Source organism: Cetorhinus maximus, chromosome 31, assembly GCF_964194155.1.
Source record: "Cetorhinus maximus chromosome 31, sCetMax3.hap1.1, whole genome shotgun sequence".
Classification (NCBI taxonomy): Eukaryota; Metazoa; Chordata; class Chondrichthyes; order Lamniformes; family Cetorhinidae; genus Cetorhinus; species Cetorhinus maximus.
The window spans coordinates 10,918,368-10,945,626 of record NC_135909.1 but is presented as its reverse complement, the minus strand read 5'-3'; the positions used below and the strand labels follow the sequence as shown (position 1 = coordinate 10,945,626).

Genomic DNA, 27,259 nt, shown 5'->3' with positions numbered 1-27,259 from the left:
CTGCTCCTTGGAAAACAACCCAAGTCTATCCAACCTATCTTCATAACTTAAATGTTTCATCCCAGGCAACATCCGGGTGAATCTCCTCTGCACCCCCTCCAGTGCAACTACATCCTTCCTATAACGTGGCGACCAGAACTGCACACAGTACTCCAGCTGTTGCCTCAATAAGGTTCTATACAACGTAAACATGACCTCCCTTCTTTTGTAATCTATGCGTCGATTGATAAAGGCAAGTGTCCCAAATGCCTTTTCACCACCCCACTAACCTGCCCCTCTGCCTTTAGAGATCTATGGAAACGCACGCCAAGGTCCCTTTGTTCCTCAGAACCTCATAATGTCATGCCGTGCATTGAATACTTCCTTGTCAAATTACTCCTTCCAAAGTGTATCACCTCACACTTTTCAGGGTTATATCCCAACTGCCACTTATCTGCCCACTTGACCATCCCCTCTAGATCTTCCTGTAGCCCGACACTCAACCTCACTGCTAACCACCCGGCCAATTTTTGTGTCATCCGCAAACTTACTAATCCAGGATGTAACTCTCCAGTTGGAAACTTCACGTCGCTCAGGTCTTACAATCTGAACACCTTCGTGTGAGGAACAGGTCGGGCGGGAATTGGGTCTTTGTTGATTTGAGCAAACAGAGCAATGCAGCAATGAGAAGCTCCTCACCCCACGGAGGCTTGGGGAAGGATGGGACTCAGATACAGGAACCTGACAGGTGCTGAAAAAAGGAAAATCACATCGAGTGTGTTAAAGCAGTGACGATGAATGTGGAACTCAGAACCATTTGTACAAAATGCAATGGATTTAATGGCCGAGCATGCTACAGAAACGTCAGGATGGCCGAGCGGTCTAAGGCGCTGCGTTCAGGTTGCAGTCTCCTCTGGAGGCGTGGGTTCAAATCCCACTCCTGATACTAATTTTCCTTCAGCAACTTCCAAACCCGAGACCTCCAGCACTTGGAAGGAAAAGGGCAGCAGATGCATGAGAACACCACCAGCAGCAAGCTGCCCTCCGAACCACAAACCATCCTGACTTGGAACTGGATCGCCGCCCCTTCACTATCGCTGGGGCAAAACCCTGCAACCTCCTCCCTAACAGCACAGTGGGTGCACCTACACCACATGGACTGTAGCGGTTCAAGATGGCAGCTTCTCAAGGACAATTTCGGTTGGGTAATAAATGCTGGACGAGCCATCGACGCCCACATCCCGTGAAAGAATAAAACAAAAGCTCTTGGTCACCGGAACACAGCTCATTTCACTGATCGATTTCAGCAACAGCTCCGAGATTTAATAAAACTCCGCAAAGCGCTTCAAAGGAGTTCTATCAAGCAACATTCGACATCGAGCCACATATTTGGTCAACTGAACAAAACCTTCGTAAAACTGATAGATTTTAAAGGGGAGAGTGAACTGGGGATGTTTCTAGAAGGAATTGCTGAGCTAAAGGCTCAGACAGCTGAAGACGTGGCCGCTAATGATGAAACAATGAAAAGTGTAAATGAGCAAGAGGACAGAGATAGATTTAGAAAGAGAAAGGGAAATGTCTGGGAATGGAACTGGAACTCCAGTTCAGCCTATGAGAAATCTCCACCTCAACCACTAATGTTCAGAGCCGCTCATTCCATGTGTCCAGTTGGAAACCTGTCTGAAGGAACATGCAGTCTGACAGAGCGCCTGTGATAATCCTCCACTGTCTGATCTAAAGTTGTAACAGGAGCTGTTCATTACAGCTGTCTAAACCGTGATGGCCTTGATATTCAGTGGTGCAGATTCACATCATCATTTGAAATCTTTCTGAAAGCTCAGCAGACTGACTCTGGTCAGCATCTTTAAAGGTTTTTGTTTTGTCCTGCAATAACCCACAGGGCAGGAAAGGCAGCTCATTGTCCTTTGGTACAAAAGCAAAATACTGCGGATGCTGGATATCTGAAACATCGCCAGAAAATGCTGCAATTGCTCAGCACATCTGGCAGCATCTGTGGAGAGTGAAACAGATTCACGTTTCAGGTCTTTTTGGTGCAAGTTCGCGCCCTGAAATTTAAACTGTTTCACTCTTCACAAATACTACCAGATCTGCGAAGGGTTTCTAGCAATTCCTTGCGGGTAATTGAGCATCGTTAGGTTCTGTGGTTTAATTGGTTAAAACACCTGCCGAGTAAACAGGAGACCCTGGGTCCAAATCCCAGCAGAACCTGACTTCGTTGGATTTCATCTGGGCAGTTGGGCGCTTGCTTTATAACAGGGCCAAATCTGGAATTTAAGGTTAAAATGGTCTCTCCTTTTACAGTGGACTCTCTGCAAAGGCTTTAACAATGACAGGGTTTCCTTTCTGTAACCGTCGAAGAAGAGACCTAGTGGAAGTTACCACACACAATGAGAAACTCTCCCCAGTGTGCCGCTACTGGAAGAGCTGGGCTCTATTCTATTTAACAATTGACGCCCGGAACACGAACATCGAGATTTTGATTGGACAAGGGGAACGTCACTGGGTCAGAATTCAAACATCATCCTGGGAAATAAGAGGAAGAGAGATCAAAGCAGATTACTGTATGAACGCTGGAACAAGCAGTTTCTATATCCTGTTTTCCGGGAACTCACTGAATATCTGTGACTGACCTGTTTCTGACTCCGGTTAAAATACTGAATATTCTGCATTTACAGCGGGGCAGAAATTTGGTTTTAATTCATTTGTGAACAAAAATATCAAGTGTTTAGGTGTTGTTAAGCTGGCAGCACGTAACAATTTCAAGGAGTTATCCTCATGACCTGGTCAACACGTTCCAATTAACTTTAATCTTTCCCAAAGAGGGATATTAGGTATCACTCCAGGAAAAACCCAAAGCATTTGGGATGGATGCACTACAAAAAATCAGGACCTTCAAAACACCTTAATAACCCACAATTCCTTCAAATGAAAAGTGTTCGCTGTTGCATTGGACCTAGAATCCGCTCTCGGCATTAATCTCAGTGAAGCAGAGTGTGACCGTGTTGTATCTGTCAGTGTGGAGGTGACCAGTTCGGGGTCACTATCGGCCGCTTCCAGCCGAACACAGGCACGATGCAAGCGGGATGTTTATCCCGAGCTTTGGAAAATATTGTCAGTCAGGAAAAGGGACAAATCAAAAGGAACCAAAGAATAAATCTCAGGGCCCAGATTGGAGAATCTGAAGATTCCCCTTGGGAAAGTGAATGGGGGCAGAATGAAGGGTGAACATTCCCACTGCCCAGAAGCGGTGAAGACACAGCTCAGTCAGCCCGTCCCCCTCCATTCTCACGCTGGAACATTCCTCACATGGAAATTACTTAACCCAGTGAAATAAATCTTTACAGCCGATAATTTATACAACTGATTGAAGGAATGTCGAACGTGGTTCCCGAGTGACGGTGAAAAGTTGAACATTTGTTCCGTTCAACCAAACTGCCATGAAATGTGAATATGTTTTTTCTCATTGTTAAAAATAATTTGAAGGTCCTGGATGCAAATGTTCAGTGTTTGTGAGAGTGGGGTCTGGGTGAGCAGCTGGTGAGTGCGACAGGGCCAGTGCTGGATGCAGGAAGCTCCCGTCAGTGTGGGTGGGTCTGATGGGGCTGAGTGATTGACAACTGGCGGGTGTTGGTGTTTCCATAAATCATGGAAATTCCCTCCAACAGTTTTTATTTCTTCATTTGATTGTAAACAACTTGAAATAAAGGGAATAAGGTCAGGAACTTTTTTTTGGTCTGTATTTCAGCTGCCATTGTCCAGTGGTTAAATTTTCCTCTAACAATCCACTGGGTTTTTCGACTTTGACTTGAGTCATAGAAACATAGAAACTGGGAGCAGGAGAAGGCCATTCGGCCTTTCGAGCCTGCTCCGCCATTCATTATGATCATGGCTGATCATCCAACTCAATAGCCAGCTCCTGCTTTCTCCCCATATCCTTTGATCCCTTTCGCCCCAAGAGCTCTCTCTAACTACTTCTTGAAAGCATACAATGTTTTGGTCTCAACTGCTTTCTGTGGTAACGAATTCCACAGGATCACCACTCTCTGGGTGAAGAAATTTCTCCTCATCTCAGTCTCCTCATATGTCAGTCCCGCCATCCCAGGAATCAGTCAGGTAAACCTTCGTTGCACTCCCTCTATAGTAAGTTCATCCTTCCTCAGATAAGGAGACCAAAACTGCACACAATATTCCAGATGTGGTCTCACCAAGGCCCTGTACCATTGCAGCAAGACATCCCTGTCCCTGTACTCGAATCCTCTGGCTATGAAGGCCAACATACCATTTGCCTTCTTTACCACCTGCTGCACCTGCATGGTTACCTTCAGCGACTGGTGTATAAGGACACCCAGGTCTCGCTGCACATTCCCCTCTCTCAATTTAAAACATTCAGATAATAATCTGTCTTCTTGTTTTTGCTACCAAAATGGATAACCTCACATTTATCCACATTATACTGCATCTGCCATGCATTTGCCCACTCAGTCAGCTTGTCCAAATCACACTGAAGCATCTCTGCATCCTCCTCATAGCTCACCCTCCCACCCAGCTTTGTGTCATCTGCAAATTTGGAGATATTACGTTTAATTCCCTCATCTAAATCATTAATATATATTGTGAATAACTGGGATCCCAGCAATGATCCCTGCGGTATCCCAGAAGTCACTGCCTGCTATTCGGAAAAAGACTCATTTATTCCTACTCTTTGTTTCCTGTCTGCCAAACTGTTTTCTATCCTTCTTAATACACTGCCCCCAATCCCATGCGCTTTAATTTTATACACCAACCTCTCACGTGGGACTTTGTGGAAAGCCTTCTGAAAGTCCAAATAAACCACATCCACTGGCTCCCACTCATCACCTCTACTGGTTACATCCTCGAAAGATTCCACTAGATTTGTCAAGCATGTTTTCACCTTCATAATTCCATGCTGACTCTGTCCGATTCTGCCACTGATTTCCACGTGCTCAGCTATTAAATCTTTTATAATGGACTCTAGAATTTTCCCCACTACCGACATCAGGCTGACTGGTCTATAATTCCCTGTTTTCTCTCTGCCTCTCTTTTTAAATAGTGGGGTTAAATTAGCTACCCTCCAATCTGTAGGAACTGTTCTAGAGTCTATTGAATCTCGGAAGATGACCACCAATGCATCCACTATTTCGAGGGCCACTTCCTTAAGTACTCTGGAATGTAGATGATCAGTCTGTGGGGATTTATCGGCCTTCAATCCCATCAATTTCCCAAACATCATTTCCCAACTAATACTGATTTCTTTCAGTTCCTCCCTCTCATTAACCCAGTGTTCCCCAACATTTCTGGTATGTTATTAGTGTCCTCCTTTGTGAAGACAGAACAAAAGTATTTATTTAGTTGGTCAGCCATTTCTTTGTTCCCCATTATAAATTCCCCTGTTTCTGACTGTAAGTGACCCACATTTGTCTTCACAAATCTTTTTCTCTTCACACACCTATAGAAACGTTTACAGTCGTTTTCTATGTTCCCTGCAAGCTTACACTCGTGCTCTGTTTTCATCTTCTTAATCAATCCCTTGGTCCTCTATTGCTGAATTTTAAACTGCTCCAAATCCTCAGGTTTGTTGTTTTTTCTGGCCAATTGTATGCCTCTTCCTTGGATCTAATACTATCTCTAATTTCCCTTGTAAGCCATGGTTTGGCCATCTTTCCTGTTTTACTTTTGCTCCAGACAGGAATAAACAATTGTTGCAGTTCACCCATGCGTTCTTTGAATGATTGCCGTCGCCTACCCACCATCATCCCTTTAAATAATGTTTCCCAATCCATCATAGCGCAACTCGCACCTCATACCATCGTAATTTCCTTTATTAAGATTCAGGACCCAAGTCTCAGAATCAACTGCGTCACTCTCCATCTTGATGAAGAATTCTAACAAGTTATGATTGCTCATCCCCAAAGGGGGGACACAACTAGATTGCCAATATTTTTCTTTCCCATTAAACAATACCCATTCGAGGATGGCCTGTGCTCTCGTTGGTTCCTCAATGTATTGGTCCAGAAAAACATCCCGTATACACTCCAGGAATTCATCCTCTACGGTCCTGCTCCCAGAGGATCCATTCAGTATTGTAAATTCTGTTTTATCTTGTATCCTCTATTCCCATGGAATACTGGCACTGAAATTGCTCATATTCTCACCATTGTTCTCTATGAAGCAGGTGTTGTCTGCACGGTCTAATGGAGACATGTTCAGAGGGCTGTGCCAGAGGGTTTCTTTCAGGTTTTAGGCCTCTTTTGGTCCATTAGCAGCAACCGGATGTCTGCAGAGGAAGTCGGAATACCGAGTCCCTCTTCTCAGGATGGACTTAATAAGGAGGCAAAATGTTAGTTAACGAGAGAATAAAAGGCCTGGGCATTTGGGCTGAGATTGCCGGAGCTTGTGGGAATAACACAAATCGGTGGAGCAATGTAACATTCGTGGAATACGAGCTTGGGAGATTATCCAGTCCGTGCTGGGGGACTGCGGGGAAGGAAGTTGTTTTGTCTGCCCATCCCAGCCGAATGTTGGTTGTGAAGTGACGGTCAGACCCCGAGGGGAGGGTGAAAGCCTTTCACTGAGTTTGAAGGTTGTAAATCAGATCTTGGAGGTATCGCTGCTGTGTTCCCAGGAAGCGGGGGTCTCATTCTTTGAGCAAAAAGCTTACATGGAGGACTGGTTTCTCAGTAAAAAAACAAAACTGGAGACGTGCGACGTTAGAATCTGCTCAGCTCTGATTCACATTAATTTATTTAGTGTCCTGGAATAAACAAGTGGTTTGTAGCTGTCCATTACAGAAAGAAATAGAATTCAGAAGATTCTGGCCAGTACCCTCACAATTTCCACTATTACATCCCGCAGAATCTTCAGCTACATCTCATAAAGTCCTACAGCCTTAGCAACATTAAGCACAGGCTGTCCTTCTGGTACCTCTTCTTTAACAAGGGTTATATGCAAAAGAACACATTTGCAAATTGTCGGTGGAGAAAGTGAGCACTTTTATTGAAGAGGGGTTAAAGGGGAAGAGGCAACCCTTTGTGATAAAGAAGTAGGGTTAGCTGAAATAAAAGTAGCAATAAGTGGAATGATGGGGGCAGGTCGTTATGGGCTGATCACAGAATTTCATAGAGGATCAGAGGGACCTTGGTTTAAATGTCCATCGATCCCTGAAGGGAGCAGCACCGGTAGGTAAGAAGGCATATAGGATACTTGCCTTTATTAGCCGAGGCATAGAATATAAGAGCAGGGAGGTTGCAGCTGTATAAAATGCTAGTTAGGCAACAATTGGAGTCCTGTGTGCAGTTCTGGTTATCACACTATAGGAAGGAAGTGATTGCACTGGAGATGGTGCCGAGGAGGTGCCGATATCCAAGATTGCTGATGACACTAGGTTAGGTGACATGGTTAGTAGTGTAGGTGGGAGCAGCAAGTTTCAAAGGGTCATTGACAGATTCCGTGAGTGAACAAAACTGGCTGAAGATGTTCAACATGTGGAAGTGTGAGATCATCCATCTTGGAGCAAAGATCCGAGAATTTCCTAAACAGTCAATAACTTGGGACTGTGTAGGAGCTGAGGGTGAGTGAGAGTGAAAGTTGAGTTAGGCTGGAGGGTGGATAAAGAGCAGCGGCAGAGCAGCCCGAGAGCAGCAATGAGAGAGAGAAGGAGAGAAGAGTGAGAGCGGTGGGGGGGATAAAGAGCTGTGAGGGAGGGGTTGGAGCAAACCGGCCATGGTTATAATAAATAGTCAAAGCATGATATCAGGGGAAAGAAGGGAACTGGTTGGTTTGTGCCGATTTCTCTAAATTAGGGCACTGATTTAAACTAGGAGCTGGAAAATTAAACGTTTCAATCAGGGTAAGTACAACAGTAAGTATAAGCGTAATAAGACTATTAATGCAGAGCAGGTCGAGAGGCATTAAATAAAATTAATAATTTAAACAAGGTACAAACTGGATTCTAAAAGAGGGAATAGAGGTTTGTTTTAGATCATGGATGGGCAGCTGTGACCTGTTGTTTACAGTTCCTGCCCCATGTGGGAACCTCAGGACACTTCATGTGTCTTGGGGCCAATTGTATACAAGTGTCTCCAGCTGCTTGAGTTCGAGCTCAGGATTTCTGACCTTGAGGGGCAGCTGGAATCACTGCAGAGAATCAGGGAGGATGAGAGTTTCCTGGATCGTACATTCCAGGTGGTGAACACCCCAAAGGGAAAGAGGGTGTTCAGGATTGAAGTTGGGTGGCCATCCAGAAGAGTAGGAACAGGCAGGAAATGCAGGAGTCTGCGGGGTGTGTGCCACTGTCAAACCGGTACTCAGCACTGGAGACTGCTGGGAATGGTGACACCCTGAAGAACTGCAGTCAATGGGCAAGAATCTGCACAGGAGGGAAAAGTGAAGAGTAGAAATGCAGTTGTTAGAGCAGATCCCATAATCAGGGGGACAGACAGGCATTTCTGTATCCGTCATTGTGAGTCCCACATGGTGTGCTGTCTCCTTGGTGCCAGGGTAAAGGACATCACGGAGAAGGTGCAGAATATTCTGCAGGGGGAAGAGAGTGAGCCAGAGGTTGTGGTACACGTCAGTATCAATGACACAGGGAGGACAGGTATTGTGGTCCCTCAGTCAGAATTTCAGCAGCTAGGGAGGTAGTTAAAAAGTAGGACCTAAAAGGCAGTAATCTCTGGATTACTATTACTGTGGCATGTGCTAGTGGGAGTAGAAATGTAAATATGTAAATGTAAATGTCAATATGTGGCTTGAGGCCAGTGCAGGAGGTGGGAGGGCTTAAGATTCGTGGACATTAGGGCCAGTTCTGGAACAGGAAACACCTATTTGAAAGGAACAGGTTGCACCTTAACAAGACTGGGACCAATGTCCATTTGAGGAGCGTCACTCGTGTGGTTGGGAGGGTTTGAACTAAGGTCACAGGGGCTGGGAATCTGTATATAGAAGTAGAAAAGAGGAATAACTAGAGAAGGAAGTCGGAGCATATAAGATAGGAGTAGATGAAGAAGAATCTAAGAGGGATACAAGGGACTGTTTAGATTGGATGTTTGTAATCGCATAATGCGTGGTGAATAACGTTGGTGATCTCAAAGCACAAATAGCCATGTGGGAAAATGATGTAGTGGCAATGATTAAAACATGGTTTAAAAATGGTGAGGGTCGGGTTCATATTCAAGTGTACAAAGTGTTCAGGAAAGAGAGATAAGGAAAAAAGGGAGGTGTAGTGAGAGGGATAGAGAAGCAAATCTGCAGAGAAATCACAGATGTATAAGAACTATAGAGTGGTGATATCTGGGGATTTCTGAAATGTGTTCAGAGGCACTTCCTGGACCCGAATGTTCTCAGTCCAGTTAGGAAGGAGGCATTGCTGGATCTGGTGCTGGGGAAGGAGGTGGGCCAAGGTTGGCCACGTGAACGAAGTGTCTGTGGGTGCACCCTTGGGTAAGAGTGATTGGTAGAGCGTTAACTTCAATGGGAAGAGAGGGGATTTAGCCAGGGTGAAATAGAAGCAGAGAGTGAAAGGAAAAACTGTAACAGAGCAATGGATGATCTTTCAGGAGGAGATTTTTCAGGTACAGACTAGGTACATTCCAATAAGGGAGAAGGGAGGGAAACCAAAGCCTGGGCTCCTTGGATGATGAGGAAGATAGAAAATATGCTGAAACAATAAAGAGGCCGTGTGACACACGTCAGATGAATTATTCAAGTGAGAACCAGGTCACTGTTATTGTACGAGAGTGTGGAATTTACTCTCTCCCTGTCCATCTCTGTTACTGTACGGGGATGTAGAATTAACTAATCCCTGGTATCTGTCAATCTGTACGTGAGTGCATGATTAACTCTCTATCTGGCAGTCTCTGTTACTGTGTTTCAGGGCAGAATCATGGTAACTTTCTACCTATCTGTCTCCATTAGTCTATTTGAGAATGGAATTAATTTTGTATCTGCCAGCCTTTATTAATGCATGTGAATGTGGAATTAACTCTCCCTCAATCTCTGTTACTGTGGTTGAGAGCACAGCTAACTCTTTGTTAGTCGATCTGTGCCCCTGTGTTTCAGTGCAGAATTACATCTCTATCCATCTTCGTTAGTGTGAGAGAGGGCGGGATTAATTCTGTATCTGGTGTTCTCTATTAGTGTATGTGAGTGGGGCATTAATCCTTTGTTCATCGCTGTTATTGCATGTGAGAGTGTAATCAACTGAGTCTTTGTTACTGCATATGAGGGCAGCATTAATCATTCTCCTTCTCTATTGTGTAACTGAAAGTAGAATTAATTCTCTCTCCATCGACTCCGTTACTTTGTGAGTGTGAATTAATTCTATATCCTGCAGTCTCCAATAATGTATTTCAGTATGGCAAAAACACACTGTTAGTCTCTGTTACTGTATGAGTGCAGAATTCACTCTCTGTCAATCTATAATAATGTGTAATTAACACTCTGTCCATCAGTCTCTGTTCTTGTTTGCAAGTGGGCCACTTTCAGGTAAGCAGACTGCAAATAGTAGAGTGCCACAGGGATCAGTGCTGGGTTCTCAGCTTTTTACAATCTATATTAATGACTCAGATGAAGGTACAGACCATCAACAAATTTTCAGACAACACACAGATAGGTGGAAAAGCAGGTGGTGAGGAGGACACAAAGTGTCTGCAAGAGGATATAGATAGGTTAAGTGAGTGGCAAACATTTGGAATACAATGTGGGGAAAATGTGAGTTTTCCACTTTGATGGGAAGAATAGAAAAACAAAACATTGTTTAAAAGATATATATTAATGACCGAGACTGTGAGTGTGCTGGGTATGATTTCAAAATTTGCATACGATACAAAGATTAGAAATATTGTCAACTGTGAACTTAAAAAGGACATACACATGTTGGGGGAATGGGCAGACAAGTGGCAGATGAATTTCAATGCAGAAAAGTGTGAGGTGATTCATTTTGGCAGGAACAATCTGCTGAGATAGTATAAAATAAAGGGAGAACCTCTAAAGGAGGTGCAGGAACAGAAAGACCTCTGTGCATACGTACATAGGTCATTGAACATAGCAGGGCATGTTGAAGAGCAGTTAATAAAGCATATAGTATCATAGGCTTTAATTACAGGGTCATTGAGTATAAGAGTAAGGAGGTTATGTTGAAATTGTATAAAACACTTGTTAGGCCTCATCTGGAGCACTGACTCCAGTTCTGGGCACCACACTTGAGGAAGGATGTGAAGGTATTGGAGAGAGTACAGAGGCGATTCACAAGAATGATTAAAGCAGTAAAGAACTGTAGCTATGAGGACAGATTGGAGAGGTTGGGACTCTTTGCCCTGGAGAAAAGAAGGCTGAGAGGTGTTCAAGATCCTGAGTGGTATGGATGGGGCAAATAGAGATAAATTGTTACCACTCAAGAGAACATCAGGAACTAGAGGGCACAGATTCAAAATAATTGGCAAAAGGAGAAAATGTGATGAGAAGATTTTTTTTTCACCCAGAGGGTGGTTGGAGACTGGAACAAACTTCCTGAAAGTGTGGTGGAGGCAGGTTTGATCGCGGTATTCTAAAGCGAATTGGACTGCTGCCTGAAAAGAAAAAATGTGCAAGGTTACGGGGATAAGGCAGGGAAGTGGGACTAGATGGAATGCTCTTTCAGAGACCCAGTGCAGACTTGAGGAGCCGAATGGTTTTCTTCTGCACTGTAAAAATACTGTGATACTGTGGAGAGAGACTACACAATGTTGCAGTACAGAGGGATCTGGGTGTCTTTGTACATGAATCACAAGATGTTAAAGTGCAGCTGCAGCAAGTAATTAGGAAGGTAAATGGAATGTTGGACTTTATTCTAAGGCGGGGTGGAATATAAAAGTAGGGAAGTCTTGCTATGACAACAGGTCATTGGTGAGACGACATGTGGAGCGCTGTGTAAAGTTTTGGTCTCCTTATTTAAGGAGGGATATACTTGCATTGAGGACAGTTCAGAGAAGTTTGACTAGACTGATTCCTGACATGAAGAAGTTGTCTTATGAGGAATGTTTAAGCAGGTTGGGCCAATCACCACTGGAGTTTCGAAGAAGGAGAGGTGATCTCGTTGAAATATATAACATTCTGAGGGTAGATGTTGAGGGGAATGTTTCCATTTATGGGGAAACTAGAACCAGAGGGCACAGTTTAAAAATGAACATCTCCCATTGAAGGTGGGGATGAGAAGGAATTTATTTTCTTTGTAATTCAGAACCCTAGAGCGCAGTGGAGGGTGGGTCAGGTCATTGAATATATTCAAGTGGAGTGGACATATTTTTGATCTACAGGAGAGTCAAGGGTTATAGGATGGACGGGAAAGTGGAGTTGAGGCCACAATCAGATCAGCCATGGTCGTATTGAATGGCGAAGCTGGCCCGATGGGCTGAATGGCCTTCTCCTGCTTCTCTTTCTTGTATTTTTAATTTGTCATTGTGGGATTGACCTTTCTGTTCATCTCTTTTGCTCTATTTCAGTGTGGAACTACCTCAGTTTGATCTACATGTGAATGTGGAATTCAGTCTCTGTCCATCACTTACTGAATGTGAGTGTGAAATTTAAATCTCAGTCAGTCTCTGTTACAGTGTGAGAATGTGGAAATAAATCTTTATATCAGTCCCTGTTAATGTTTGTGAATGAGGGATTAACTCTCTGTCGGTCTGTCTCTGTTACTGTATGAGAATGTGGAATTAAATCTTTATATCAGTCCCTGTTAATGTGTGTGAATGCGGGATTAACTGTCTATTGGTCAGTCTCTGTTACTGAATGTGAGTGTGGAATTAACTACAATCAGTCAGTCTCTGTTAGTGTAGGTGAGTGTGGATCAAAGTCTCCATTGCTCAGTCTCAGTTACTGTATGTAAGTGTGGAATTAACTCTCTATCGGTCGGTCTTAGTTACTGTAAGTGTGGAATTCTCTTTCACAGTCTTTGTTAGGATATCTGAGAGTGGAATTAAGGACCTGTCAATTTCCACTAATGTTTTAGTGAGGAATTAACCTACAATAACAGAGACTGAGAGTAATTAAGACAGTTATTCCACACTCTCATATTAGTCTATGTTACTCTATGTGAGTGAGGAATAAACAAACAACTTGTCAGCCTCCGTTACTTAGAGTGTGCAATTAATTCTCTGCAAATCTCTCTTATTGCATATGAGTGTGAATCTCTGTTATGTGTGCAAGTGCTGATTTAGCTTTCTATCCCGACCATGTTGGTTGCTGTACAATAGTGTGAAATTAACTCTTTGCATGATAACCTGTTACTTTCGGTGAATAAAATTAAGTTTGTCAGTTACTGTATTGGAGTGTGGAATTAATTCTGTGTCTGTCAGTCTCTGTTACTGTATAGGCCTATGGAAGTAACTCTCTTTCAGGCTCAGTTACTTCAAAAAAGTTAATTCCACATTAATCATCTGTCAACCTGTGTTACTGTATATGAGTGTGAAAGTAACTCTCTGTCTCTGTTGTATGTGAGTGAGGAATCAACTCACTTTTGCTTAGTCTCTGGTACTGTCTATGGGTGTGGAATTCATACCTTACATGTCAAGCTCTGTTACTGTACATAGATGTGGAATTAATTCCATGTCTGTCAGTCTTAGTCATGCAGTGAGTGTGCTCTTCACTCTGTGTCAGTCTCAGTTACTGTGAGTGAGTGTGAAACTAAATTTCAGTCAAACTTGGTTGCTATGTGTGATTGTGGAATTACCTGGTGAGGCCACAACTGGAGTATTGTGTGCAGTTCTGGTCACCACATTACAGGAAGGACGTAATAGCTCTGGAGAGAATGCAGGGGAGGTTTAGAAAAATGTTGCCAGGGTTAGAAAAGTGTAGCTACGAGGAGAGATTGGATAGGTAGGGGTAATTTTCCTTCGAACAAAGAAGGCTGAGAGGTGACTTGATTGAGGTGTACAACATTATGAGGGGAATAGATGGAGTGGACAGGATAAAATTGTTTCCCTTGGTGGAGAATTCTAGAACAAGGGCACACAGATTCAAGATAAGTGGCAGAAGGTGTAGGGGGGACATGAGGAAAAACTTTTTTACGCAGAGGGTAGTGGGTGTCTGGAATTCGCGGCCCAAGTTGGTGGTAGAGGCAGAAACTTTAAACTCTTTTAAAAAGTGCCTGGATCTGAACCTAAATTGCTGTAAACTACAGGGCTATGGGGCGGGTACAGGAAGGTGGGATTAGAAATGGCACCCGGGTGTCCTAGGGCTGGCATGGACAAGATGGGCCGAATGGCCTCCTGCTGTGCTGTAACTTTTCTATGGTTCTAAGGTTCTACCTTCCAGCCAAAGTCTGGTATTGGATGTGATGTGAAAATAACTCTTTGTCTGACTCCATTACCGTACATGAGTTCGAATCAAAACTCTAATAAGCTGCATTACTCTATGTATGTGGAATTAATTTTCTGTCAGTTTCTGTTACTGTGAGTGTGACAGAGTAGACAGGAAGACTTTTTTCCTCACATTGTTAGAAAGAAATAGGACCAGAGGGCACAGATTGAAGGTAATTGGCAAAATAAGCAATGGTAACATGAGGAAAAACCTTGTCATGCAGCGAGTAGCTGGGGAATATGACTGAGAATGTGGGGGAGGCAGGTTCAATCGAAGCATTCGAGAGAGAATTGGATTATTATCCAAAAAGGAACAAAGTGCAGGTCTATGGGGAACAGACAGTGAAGTGGCATGAGGTGAATTGCTCCTTCAGATGGCCAGCATAGTCATAATGGGCTGAATGGCCTTCCACTGTGCCATAATCAATGTATGATTCAATGAATTAACTCTCTATCAATCTCTTCTACATTCAGTGTGGGTGGAACTAACTCTGTCACTCTTTGTTCATGTATGTAAATGTGAAATTCATTTCCTGTCAGTCTCTGTTACTGTACAAGAAACGGTTAATGACCTTTTATCAGAAATGGTTGGGCCCTACTGTTCTTAAAAGTGCTCGTGGTTAAACCCATCAATGTCTCCTCTCTCTGCTCCGCAATTCAAAGTCAGCCAACAGGAACATCCCTTCAAAGAAAGTGAAGAACGATTTCCACGTCCAACATCCACCCTGAAGCAAAAGGGATCTGCATTTGTCAGTTTGTGTTTCTGGCCTCGGTTTTGTGAGCAAGACCAGCAATAATTCACGTGCAAAATCAGGTGGATACTAGGAATCTGAAATGAGGAGAGAAAATGCTCAAAATACATGGCACGTCAGGCAGCATCTGTGGAGAGAGAAGCAGAGATCACATTTCAGGTCACTGACAGTCAGCCTGGAAAAAAACACTTACTAACATCTGCTCATGGTGGTTGCACTTCCCACAATTCCCTGCATCTCAGAAACCGCTCTATTCAATGTACTGACTTCCCAAGACATTGAGTGTGCATGCTCCCCAGAGCCGGTCCTGTGAAGTTCCGAGGTAGACCTTTTACCACTCCCACTTGTAAGCCAATCCCACCAACTTGCCTTTGTCCTTTCGAAGTTTTAACACTTTCCTCCTCACAGTTCACAATATCACCAAGTTTAACGTCATCCGCAAATTTTGAAATGGTGCCCCGTGCACCAACATTAACATATATCAGGAAGAGCAGGGGTCCTAACACCGACCCCTGGGGAACTCCACTATCAACATTCCTCCCATTATAAACATTCCTCCAGTCTGAAAAACAACCATTCACCACTACCCTCTGTTTCCTGTCACTCAGCCAATCCCATATCCATGTTGCTCTGTCCCTTTTATTCCATGAGCTGTAACTTTGTTCACAAGTCTGTTGTGTGAGACTTTATCAAATGCCTTTTGGAAATCCATGTAAACCACATGAACAGCATCACCCTCCCCAACCCTCTCTGTTACCGCATCAAAGACTCGGTGCAAACGGGAGAAGAAACCGGGAAGCGGCGGCTGGGATGGGGGAGGCGCTGCACCATCGGCTTCATGGTGCCGTCCCCCGGGTCCCTCTCCGCACGTCCGCCGGACCCGGCGGCTCTGATTCGGGCTCTGAGAGCCGCTGAAACTCGGCCTTACTGAGACTGCACTCGGCCACGCTGAGGTTCCGGAAGCTGTGGCGCGCATGCTCGTCGTAGGCAGGATTTCCCGTGGACGACCTATTGCACCTGCGCAGTGCCTATCTGTTGGAGATAGACCGTTATACATCACCCCGAGCATTCTGGGAAGAGCTGTCCGCCATTTCATTATAAATTGCAATACAAGAGGATGCGTTTGTATTAACCATTTCTGAGCAAGCTCTTTTGTAGCAAATCAGCCCCACTCCTCTGTCGTTTCCAATAGCCCTAAAATATTTTTCCATACCATATTTTTCATTTCACTTTTGTAAGTTTATATCGAATCTGCTTCCACCACATTTTCCGGCAGAATATTCAGTTCACAACAACTCCCTGCCTTGTAAAGAAATGACAAGTGATGATCCATTCAATGTGGAGGATGGTGGGGAGAAGGATGAAGACAAGGGGAAAGCCAGAATTAACCCCGCCCTCACATGCAGTACTAGACATTGACCGATAAAGAAGGAATCCCATCTCACAAACCATTCGACAGACTGAGATACAGAATAAATCTTACACTCGCAAGCACTACCTGTGATTGACAGATACAGAACACATCTCATTCAGGTACAGTAGCAGAGTTTATTAGATGCTTCATGTATCCCACAATCACATTTTCTCCCAGGGTTTAACAGCCACAGTCATCCCATTCTGGTTTAACGAGAGCTTTACAAAAGACCCGGAACAATCGCCCCCCCCCCCCCCCCCCCCCCCCGCCCCCAAACGAGATGTGGAAGTCGTTGGCTATGCCAACAGGTATGTCATGTCCACAAAAAATAAGTAGGACAAATCCAACCCGGCGAGGTACCGCCCCATTACTGTTCCCCCTATCAAAATAAGGAAATGATTGATGGGGTATTCCACAGTGGTATCCAGCAGCAGTTACTCAGCAATAGCCTGTTCATTGACGCTTAGTTTGGGATCCACCAGGACCATTCAGCCCCGACTGCACTGCAGCCTTGGCCCAAATATGGGCAAAACTGCTGAACTCAATGGGCAAGGTGACAGCGACTGCCCTTGATATCAAGGCAGCATTTGACAAGGAAGACCATGAAACCAGGAAGAACATATTTTCCCAAAGAAAACCTCCTCACAGAACAGAGAACATCGTTACACTAGAGGAAATATCTTTATCGAACAGAGAAAAGTTTTGCACACAATGGATCATATTTACACAGCCGGGAGCACATTTGCACAACAGGGAAGCATTTTACACAACCACGGTGAGGATGTTTCAACGGCAGAATCACAGTTTCACCACAGAGGGATCAGTTGTACAGCAGAGAGCGCAGTTACACAATAGGAATTACATTTAAAACAGGCCCTATCTTTATGCAGCAGGAAATACCTTTTCATAAATGATCAGTTTCTCCATTGTAATATCTTGCTGGTTTGCTCGGCACCATTTAGTGTCAGCGATTGTGTTTATCCTGATAGTCTCTTGCTACTTTCTTGTGTGACTTTCCCTGTCTGGTACATTCGTGGTAGCGTAAGTGGATTTGTGGAGTTTGGGTGAGCTTCCCAATAGTTGTGCTCCTGTTTAAAAAGTAATGAGGAGGTGAATATGTGTTTGGCTACCAAACAACGGTAATAGGCAGTCGAAAAATGTTGCTTTGGAGGAGACTGGCGTTGCAGAAGCGTGCTGGCCTCCTAACCCAGCGACCGATGGATTGAAACCATACTCAGTTTATTTAAATTCTCATTAACACTCTAAAATAACATTTGTCTGCGACACAAAATCACCTCTGAATTTGCTTCATAGTAAATTTACATCAGCTTCTTGCTTCCAGTAAACACTTCAATCTGTAACCAATCTCTCAAATCGTTTTATTTCAAACACGGACGCAGCAGAAGTGCTGCAAAAATACACCAGCCGAGGATTTCCCCTTTCTCTCAGCCCATTTCAGGCCATGGTCTGAACGGCCTTCCCTTGCTCTCTATCACTCTATGATTATCTGAGTAACAAAAACGAAAACCAATATCTTATCTGCACCCGATATAGTGAAGTTTATACATATTAGCTTCATTATGTCGGATATACAGGACACCCTGCCATAATTCCCATGCTTATTTGGACAGCAGCGTTCTCCCTGAGACATAGACCATGAGAAGGACAAGATTATCAGCATAGCGGAGACATCATCACGTCAAAGACACAGATAATCATTATTTTGACAGACATGATCGTTCATTCTTAATCACTTATTTAAAAAATGGAATTCCATCCCCAATATCACCATGAACTGGGAAGGTTTCGTTCCTTCAGGTTTGCATTAGAGACACATTTTACAAAACACTTCCGTGAGTGTCTCTGGTCAATGAAATGATGATGCGCGGAGTTCTCAGCTTTTACTCATTGATCTTCGCAAGAGGTGATCCAGTTTTGACGTTGACTTTTCCTCTGGTGTCGATTTACTCGAATTCCTCACCTGATTTCTCTGCTGTCCAATGAAGTTCACTCAGCAGAGTTTTCAATAGGAATTTGAATTTTCCTGACAGGATTTCAATCACCATGTTTTGGAACAATTTGTTTAAAAATATGCTCACAGCCGGCTTCCAGGAGCAGCAACGTGATAAAGACAATAAATCTGTTATTAAGTGATTTTAATTGAGGAATGAATGTGGGCTCCGACACCATGGGATAACTCCCCCGCCCCTCTCCGAAATGCTGCTTGGTAAACTGCAGCTGAGAAGGCAGAGGGCACCTCAATTTACCATATCATCTAAAAGATGGCACCACTAACAGTGAAGCATTCACTGATTACTGCACTAAAGCGTCAGCCTGGATTTGTGCTCGGGACTCTGGAGTGAGTATAGAACTCACAAACTCCTGACTGTAAAGAGCAAGAGAACAACTGACTGAATCATCATTCACAGCAAAGGAAAGACGACAGAAGACATTTCACTCCAAGGAGAGGCAGAAGTAGATTGTTAATTGAAGAAATGTCACAGACAATGAGAGATAAACACCCACAGTTGAAAGAGACCGACTTTTTCTCACGGCAGGGAGAGAGATTGTTGCAGGAATTTCGATTCCCAATGCTTCTTGTTAACACCCCAGTACAAGCTAAATGGTTTGAACACTGCCCGCTAGACTAAAAAACGAAGCTAGAATGTTATTTAATCATCGTAACATTTTCAATCAGATCGTCCCTGAAACATTGATATTCACGGTATTACAGGAAACGTCATAACTTGGGCCTGATGGTAATTTCCGATTTCCTTTCTGCATAACGCCGTCCCATACAAAAACAGGATTTAAACTCACGCGTGGGAAGCACAGTGGATGAGCAGCCTTCAATTCAGATAATCATGGAGTGATTAGCGACATTATCCCAACGCCACCTCCTCTGGAAACCTAGTCTCGGAAGATTACATCAGTGATTTCAGACATGCCTTCAGAAAAAAGCACCGCATTCACGAAGAACCAGTTAATAAACTGACGACGAAGGTGGGATTTGAACCCACGCGTGCAAAAGACAATGGATTAGCAGTCCATCACCTTAACCTCTCGGCCACCTCGCCACGTGCAGTCACCTAATTAAACCTCCTCCTGTACTGTTTTACATCCATGAACTGTTGAACTAAATGATCCTGCCTGTTTCAGGTCCTGAATAACCATCCAGGTCTCTCATGTAGTTTGTCAATAAAATACATTTCCATCACATCAGGTAGGAACTGTTGTAAATCGACTGATGTGAATCACTTCAACACTTCAACACGATATCCAACATGTTTCTAGACAGTGTGAAAACCCACCGCGGAAAGACCGAAACATACATTCATCTGGAAGAATAAAGAAACTCCTTCCGGCTCACTGCAAGTACCGGAACACAACTGAAATGTGGTTTGTCACTCAAGACTGTAACTGACAGCAATCAGCATCCGACTGAACCCACATGGAGAGAGTTGCCATATTCGATGCATTCGGAGAAACTTTGCGTTGGTTTTCTGTGTTGTGATTCATTCTCCGCAATGATTTCCCGGATGTTCAAACCTGGACCTGATTTCCCCAACTGGCACCACCTCGAGCACACGAATTAATGTATTAAAATGCTGGGGGGGGGTGGTGGCGGGGGTCGTCCGGGAATTGAACCCGGGACGTCTGGCATATTAATTCACCATAAATCCCAAAACGAGAATCATACCCCTAGTCCAACGAGCCAGCTGCCACGGAAGAAGTATTCAACATATCCTTTCATTGCCACCCACAGGAAATTAACAAAATGCAAAATACTGTGGATGCTGGAAATCTGTTGGAATGTATTAGAAATCCCGGGGGCCGACTCCAACTAGTGGAGAGTTTCCCTCCTTGTATAACTTGACTTCAGTTTTGTTGGGTTTCTCAATGCCACACTCCGCAAAATGCTTCTGTATAGTCAACTGTAGTAATTTGCAACTCACGCCTTGAGTTCAGCTCTTTTGTCCATATTTTAATCAAGGCTGCAATGAGGTCGGGAGCTGAGTGGCCCTGGCGGAAACCAATCTGAGCTTCAGTGAGCAGGTGATTGGTGAGTTAGAGCCACTTGATCGCTCTGTCGAAGACAGCAATGTGGTTGACTCTTAACTGCCCTCTGAAGTGGCCTACCAAGCCTCTCAGTTGTAACAAACCACGACAAAGCCACAAAAAAGGGAATGAAACTGGACGGACCACTCGACATCGCTCTCGGCACCATCAATCTCAGCCCTGTCCACCCTGCAAACTCCCCCTTACAAACATCAGGGGGCTGGTGCCGAAATTGGGAGGGCTGCCTCACAGACTAGGCAAGCAACAGCCTGACATAGTAATCCTCACAGATGATGTCCCAGATTCCACCATCACTATCCCTGGATATGCCCTGTCCCACCGGTAGGACAGGCCCAGCAGAGGTGGCGGCACAGTGGTATACAGTCGGGAGGCAGTAGCCCGGGGATTCCTCAACATCACCTCCAGACCCGATAAAGTTTCATGACATCAGATCAAACATGGGCAAGGAAACCTGCTGATTAACACGTACCGCCCTCCCTCAGCTGATGAAGCAGTGCTCCTGCATGTTGAACACCACTTGGAGGAAGCACTGAGGGTGGCAAGGGCACAAAATGTCATCTGGGTGGAGGGATTCAATGTGCATCACCAAAAGTGGCTCGGTAGCACCACTACTGACCCAGCTGGACGAGTCCTAAATGACATCGCTGCGAGACTGGGTCTGTGGCAGGTGCTGAGTGAACCAACAAGAGGGAAAATCATACTTGAGCTCATCCTCACCAATCTGCTTGCCGCAGATGCATCTGTCCACGACACTATCGGTAGAAATGGCTATCGCACAGAAGTTTTGGAGACGAAGTCCCGCCTTCACACTGAGGATAGTTGCCATCGTGTTGTGTAGCACTACCACCGTGCTACATGGGATAGATTTCGAACACATTTAGCAACACAAGACCGGGCATCCATGAAGCCCTGTGGGCCATCAGCAGGAGCAGAACTGTACTTAAACACAATCTATAAACTCATGGACTGGCATATTCCCCACTATATCATTACCATCAAGCCAGGTGATCAACCCTGGTTCAATGAAGAGTGAAGAGGACATTCCAGGAGCTGCACCAGCCTGACCTGATAATGAGTTGTCAACCTGGTGAAGCTATGACACAGGACTACTTGCATTCCAACCATCATCTGCAGCAAGTGATCGACAGAGCTAAGCGATTGCAGAACTAACAGACAGACCTAAAATCTGCAGTCCTGCTACATCCAGTTGGGAATGGTGATGGACAATTAAATAATTGACTGGAGGTAGAGACTCCACAAATATCCCCATCCACAATAATGGAGGACCTCAGCACATCAGCACAAATGATAAGCATTTGCTACAAGAAGTGCCGAGTGGATGATCCATCTCAGCCTCCTCCAGAGGTCCCCAGCATCACAGATGCCAGTCTTCAGCCAATTCAATTCACTCCACGTGATATCAAGAAACAGCTGAAGGCACTGGGTAGTGCAAAGGCTATGGGCCCTGACAATATTCTGGGAATAGTACTGAAGACTTGTGCCCCAGAACATGTCACGCCCCGAGCCAAGCTTTTCCAGTACAGCTACAACACTGGCATCTACCCAGCTATGTGGAAAATTGCCCAGGTATTTCCTGTACACAGAAAGCAGGCTAAATCCAACCCGGCCAATTACTTCCCAATCAGTCTACTCTCGATCAGCAGTAATGTAATGGAAGGGGTCATCAGTAGTGCTATCAAGCGGCACTTGCTTAACAATAACCTGCTCACTGACGTACAGTTTGGGCTCCGCTAGGGCCACTCAGCTCCTGACCTCCTTACAGCCTTGATTCAAATATAGGCAAAAGAGCTCAACTCCCGAGGAGAGGTGAGAGTGCCTGCCCTTAACATCAAAGCCGGATTTGCCTGAGTGTGGCATCAAGGAGCGCTAGGAAAACTGGAGTCAATGGGAATCAGGTGGAAAACTCCATTAGTTTGTAGTAATGCTTAAAGCGTTCAGTCATCTCATCTCGAGGATATCTCTGCAGGAGCTCCTCAGGGTAATGTGCTCGGCCCAGCCATCTTCCATTGCTTCATCAACGACCTTTCTTCCATCATAAGGTCAGAGGTGGCGATGTTCGCTTATAATTTCACAATGTTCAGCACCATTCGTGGGTCCTCAGATACTGAAGCAGTCCATATCCAAATGCAGCAAGGCCTGGACAATATCCAAACTTGGGATGAAAAATGACATTTGCACCACATGAGTGCCAGGCAATGGCCATCTCCAACAAGAAAGAATCTAACCACTGGCCCTTGACGTTTAATGGCGTTACCATCACTGAATCGCTCACTCTCAACATCCTGAGGGTCACTGATGACCAAAAGCTGAACTGGGCTAGCCATATAAATAGTGTGGTTACAAGGGCAGGTCAGAGGCGAGGGATTGTGCGACGAGTAACTCACCTCCTGATTCTCCAAAGCTTGTCCAGAATCTATAAGGCACAAGTCAGGAGTGTGATGGAATAGTCGCTAATTGCCATGTGGAGTGCAGCACCCACAACACTCAGGAAACTTGGCATCATCCAGGAAAAAGCTTGAACTGCACCACAAACATAAACATTCACTCCCTCCACCACCGACGCACAGTCGAGGAGTGCGTGGCATCTACAAAATGCATACAGGAATTCAACAAACCTCCTTAAACAACACTTTCCAAACCCACGACCCCTACGGTCGAGAACAGCAAGGCAAGCAGCTACCTGGGAACATTACCACCTGACAGTTGCCCTCCAAGTCACACGCCATCTTGACTTCGAAATATATCGCAATTCCTTCACTGTCGCTCGGTCAAAATCCTGGCACTCCCTTCCCAGCAGCACTGTGGGTGTACCTACACCACATGGACTGCAGCAGCTCACCAGCTGATCACCACCTTCTCAAAGGCAACTAGGTTTGGGCAATAAATGCCAGCCTAGCCAGTGAAGTGCACTTCCCGTGAATGAATAAAAGTTTTCCTGACACCTTCAATCATTTATGAAGATGCCCACAATTTCCCCCTGCTCTTGCACGCCCTTTGGGTGCACACGCTTTATTTTATGTTACCTCTTTGCTTTCTTCCGACCACAATTAATCTTTTCACATTTCCCTGGAAAAGGAAATCAACTGCAAAAGCGCTGGTTAGTCCACAGCTGGAATTTTATGTGCAGTTCTAGTCGCCACTTTACAGGAAGGACATAATTGCACTGTACAGAGCACAGAGAGGATTTACAAGAATACTGCCAAAGCTTGAAAATTGCAGCTACGAGGGAAGATTGGATAGGTTAAGGTTGTTTTCCTGAGAACAGAGGAGGCTGAGGGGTGACCTAATTGAGGTGTACAAAATGATGAGCGGCCTAGATAGGGTGGACAGTAAATTCTTCTTTCCCCTCACTGAGGGGTTAATTGTCAGGGAGCGGAGATTTAAGGACATTTTTGGAAGGATTAGAGGGGAGACGAGGAAAAGCTTTTTCATGCAACGGGTGGCGAGCATTTGGGTTTCACTGCCTGAACCGGTGGTTGAGGCTGAAACGCTCAACTCATTTAAAATGTACTTAGATCTGCTTCTGGAGCGCTGTAACCTGCAAGGCTACGGATCACGTGCTGTGAAGAGGGTTTAAAATGAGCGGCTAGTTTCTTCTTCATCTTTTTTCAATCCAGCACAGACAGGATGGGCTGAATCACCTCTTTCTGCGCCGTCACTTTTGTAGGGTTATGTGGTTCTCTCTGCCGCTTAACCGCCCATTGCACCAACCTGCCCATGTCGTTTTGAAGTTCTACTGAATTTTTATAGCTCTTTACGCAACCACAGGACGTCCAAAATCATTTTACGGACGATGAGCACTTTTGAAATATAGTCACTGTTCAAATTGCTGAAATTTTGAACTGTCTGTCCGTCAATGTCAGAAATTCCCATATTGGGATGGGAAACAAGTATCATTGGTGCAGATCTGTGGCGCAACCGATAGCGCTTTGGACTTGCAGTCGGTATAAACAGAGACATTTAAAGGTTGTGGGTTGGAATGCTTTAGATAAGCATTGAAGAAAGTCAGCAAGAGGTTTATCAATATACTCAGAAAAGGGAAACTGCCGTCCCGAACTTCCTTCTATACAGGTCACTCCCCACTTTCCCATCTGAACCACTGAACAGCCGAAATCTCATATTTCACCTATATTTCACCTTTCTCCTAACTATACTCAGTTCTGCCGAAGGGTCATGAAGACTCGAAACGTTAACTGATTTCTTCTCCACCGATGCTGCCAGACCTGCTGAGTTTTTCCAGGTAATTCTGTTTTTGAGCCGAAATCTCATCACCGTCTCAGGACAAAACAAAAACATTTGAAAGATGCTGACCAGAGTCAGTCTGCTCAGTCCTCAGAATGATTTAAAATTGGACATTTACAGCCACCGCGGAAACTGCTTCCCATTACTGCTCAGTCATCTTTCCAGACTGTTTATGACAGACAACTCGAAACAAGGATGATGTGAATCTGCACCACTGAATATCAAGACCAACACGGTTATCACAGCTGTAATGAACAGCTCCTGTTGCAGCTTTAGATCAGATAGTGGAGGATTATCACACGTGCTCTGTCAGACTGTATGTTCCTTCAGACAGGTTTCCAACTGGATACATGGAATGAGCGGCTGTGTGAACATTAGTGGTTCAGGGGAGATTTCTCACTGGCCAGACTGCAGTTCCAGTTCCATTCCAAGACATTTCTCTTTCTGAATCCATCTCTGTTCTCTTGCTCATTTACACTTTGCATTGTTTCATCATTGGCGGCCACGTTTTCAGCTGTCTGAGCCTTTAGCGCTGCAATTCCTTCTAGAAACATCCCCACTTCACTCTCCCCCTTAATACCCTCCTAAAATCTATCAGCTTTACTAAGGTTTTGTTCATCTGGCCAAATATCTGACTGGATGTCGAATGTTGCTTGATCAAGCTCCTTTGAAGCGCTTTGGGGAGTTTTGTTAAATCACGGCGCTGCTGCTGAAATGGCTCGAATTTGGATAAATTCACAAACAGCTTCAATCTTCTTAAAGATTCACCTTTATTCCCTCCACTTGCTTTGCATCGAAAAAACATCTCCTATGAGGTGTTCAAAATGATGACCAGTTTACTAGAGTAAATAAGGAGAAACTGTTTCCACTGACAGGAGGGTCGCTAACCAGAGGAAACAGTTTGAAGCTGATTGAGAAAAGAACGAGGAACGGGATGAGGAGAATGTATTTTACACAGTGAGCTCATTGTGAAATGGAAGCTACCTGGGAGGGTGATGGAAGCAGATTAATTATTAACTTTCAAAAGAGAGTTGGAGAGAAAACAAACTTGAAGGAAGGGAATACAGGAAAATGGGAACAGATCACGGATCTAGGAGTAATTATATCGCTCAACCAAAGAACCAACGCAGGCGGAATGAGCTCCTTCTGTCCTTTATCATTCTATGACTTATGGATAAAAATCAGTCCTACATTCTGAACAGCAGGAAGGGTGTGAGAAGCCGGCATGGGAATTGATCCCGTGGGCACAGAATGGAATCGGTAAAATTCTGTGTTTTGTCAGGGAATCGAAACTGTGTAAATATGGCTCTGTCTGATTAAAAGTGGCTTGTTACCAATTCCAGATAATTGACGCTTTTCTTAAAAGGGATGTGTTATAAGTCAATGAATAGACTATAATATAAAAATGGAAAATGCTGTTAATAGCAGCAACTGTGGAGAGAAAAGGAATTAATGTTTCAGGTTGGTGGCCCTTCATCTGAACTGAGGGAATATAGGAATGTAATAGACTTGGAGCAAGGGACCGGTCCGGGCTTTGGGAAGAGGTTGAACAAAAGCACAGGTTTGTAATGGTTTGGGGGCCCGGAGAGATTCAATTACAAAAGGTTACACCGCGCCAAAGCCAAAGGACTAGAACAGGCAAAAAACAAAATGTGGCTCCAGATGAGGTGAGAATGGCTAAAGATCAGCCGCCCAATTGCAAAGTGAAGGAATTAAATAAGAAACAGAAAATAAAATGATAATCCTGAAAGAAACACATGAAACAAGAGAGAGGCTGAGTTTATAATTTAAAAATATTGAACTCGACGTTGAGGCCAGAAATGTGCAGGGTGAGGTGTTCTTCCTCGAGCTTATGTTATTCTTCACTGGAACACTGCAGCAGACCAAGGACAGAAAGGTCAGAGTGGGAGCAAGGTGGAGAATTGAAATGACAAGTGACAGGAAGCTCAGAGTCAGGCTTGCGGATTGAACGGAGATTCCTCAAAGCCCTCACCCACCTGAAGCAGATGAGAACATATTGCGGCAGCAAATGGAGCACATTAAACTGAAAGAAGAACAAGTGCATCACTGTTTCACTTGGAAGGAGTATTTGAGGCCTTGGATAGAAAGGCGTCATTAAAAGAGGAGGGGATATTGACTGAGTCAAGGATTTCACACTGAGAGAGAAGGAAATGATGATCTCACTGCCTGAGATGCTAGTTCTAAATTTCTCTCCACAGATGCTGTATAATTGTTGTGTATTTCCAGCACTTTCTGATTGTTACTATTTCTGATTTGCAGCATTCGCAGTATGTTGCTTTTGTATCCAGTTTACTTTATGAGCTGTTTTCAGGGGATCCGGTTGCCTCGAGTCTGGCTCGGCCGACGGAAATTCCCCTTGAGAAGCTGGCAGCGAG

General features: G+C 44.5%; 2 non-coding genes across 2 annotated transcripts; one reads left to right on the top strand and one right to left on the bottom strand.

Annotated features, from left to right (window-relative positions):
• The first annotated feature begins 842 nt into the window (after positions 1-842).
• trnal-cag (transfer RNA leucine (anticodon CAG)) lies at positions 843-925 on the top strand. The gene has a single exon. It is a non-coding gene; the product is annotated as a tRNA-Leu (tRNA).
• Positions 926-19,515: 18,590 nt separating this feature from the next.
• trnas-gcu (transfer RNA serine (anticodon GCU)) lies at positions 19,516-19,597 on the bottom strand. The gene has a single exon. It is a non-coding gene; the product is annotated as a tRNA-Ser (tRNA).
• Positions 19,598-27,259: the final 7,662 nt, after the last annotated feature.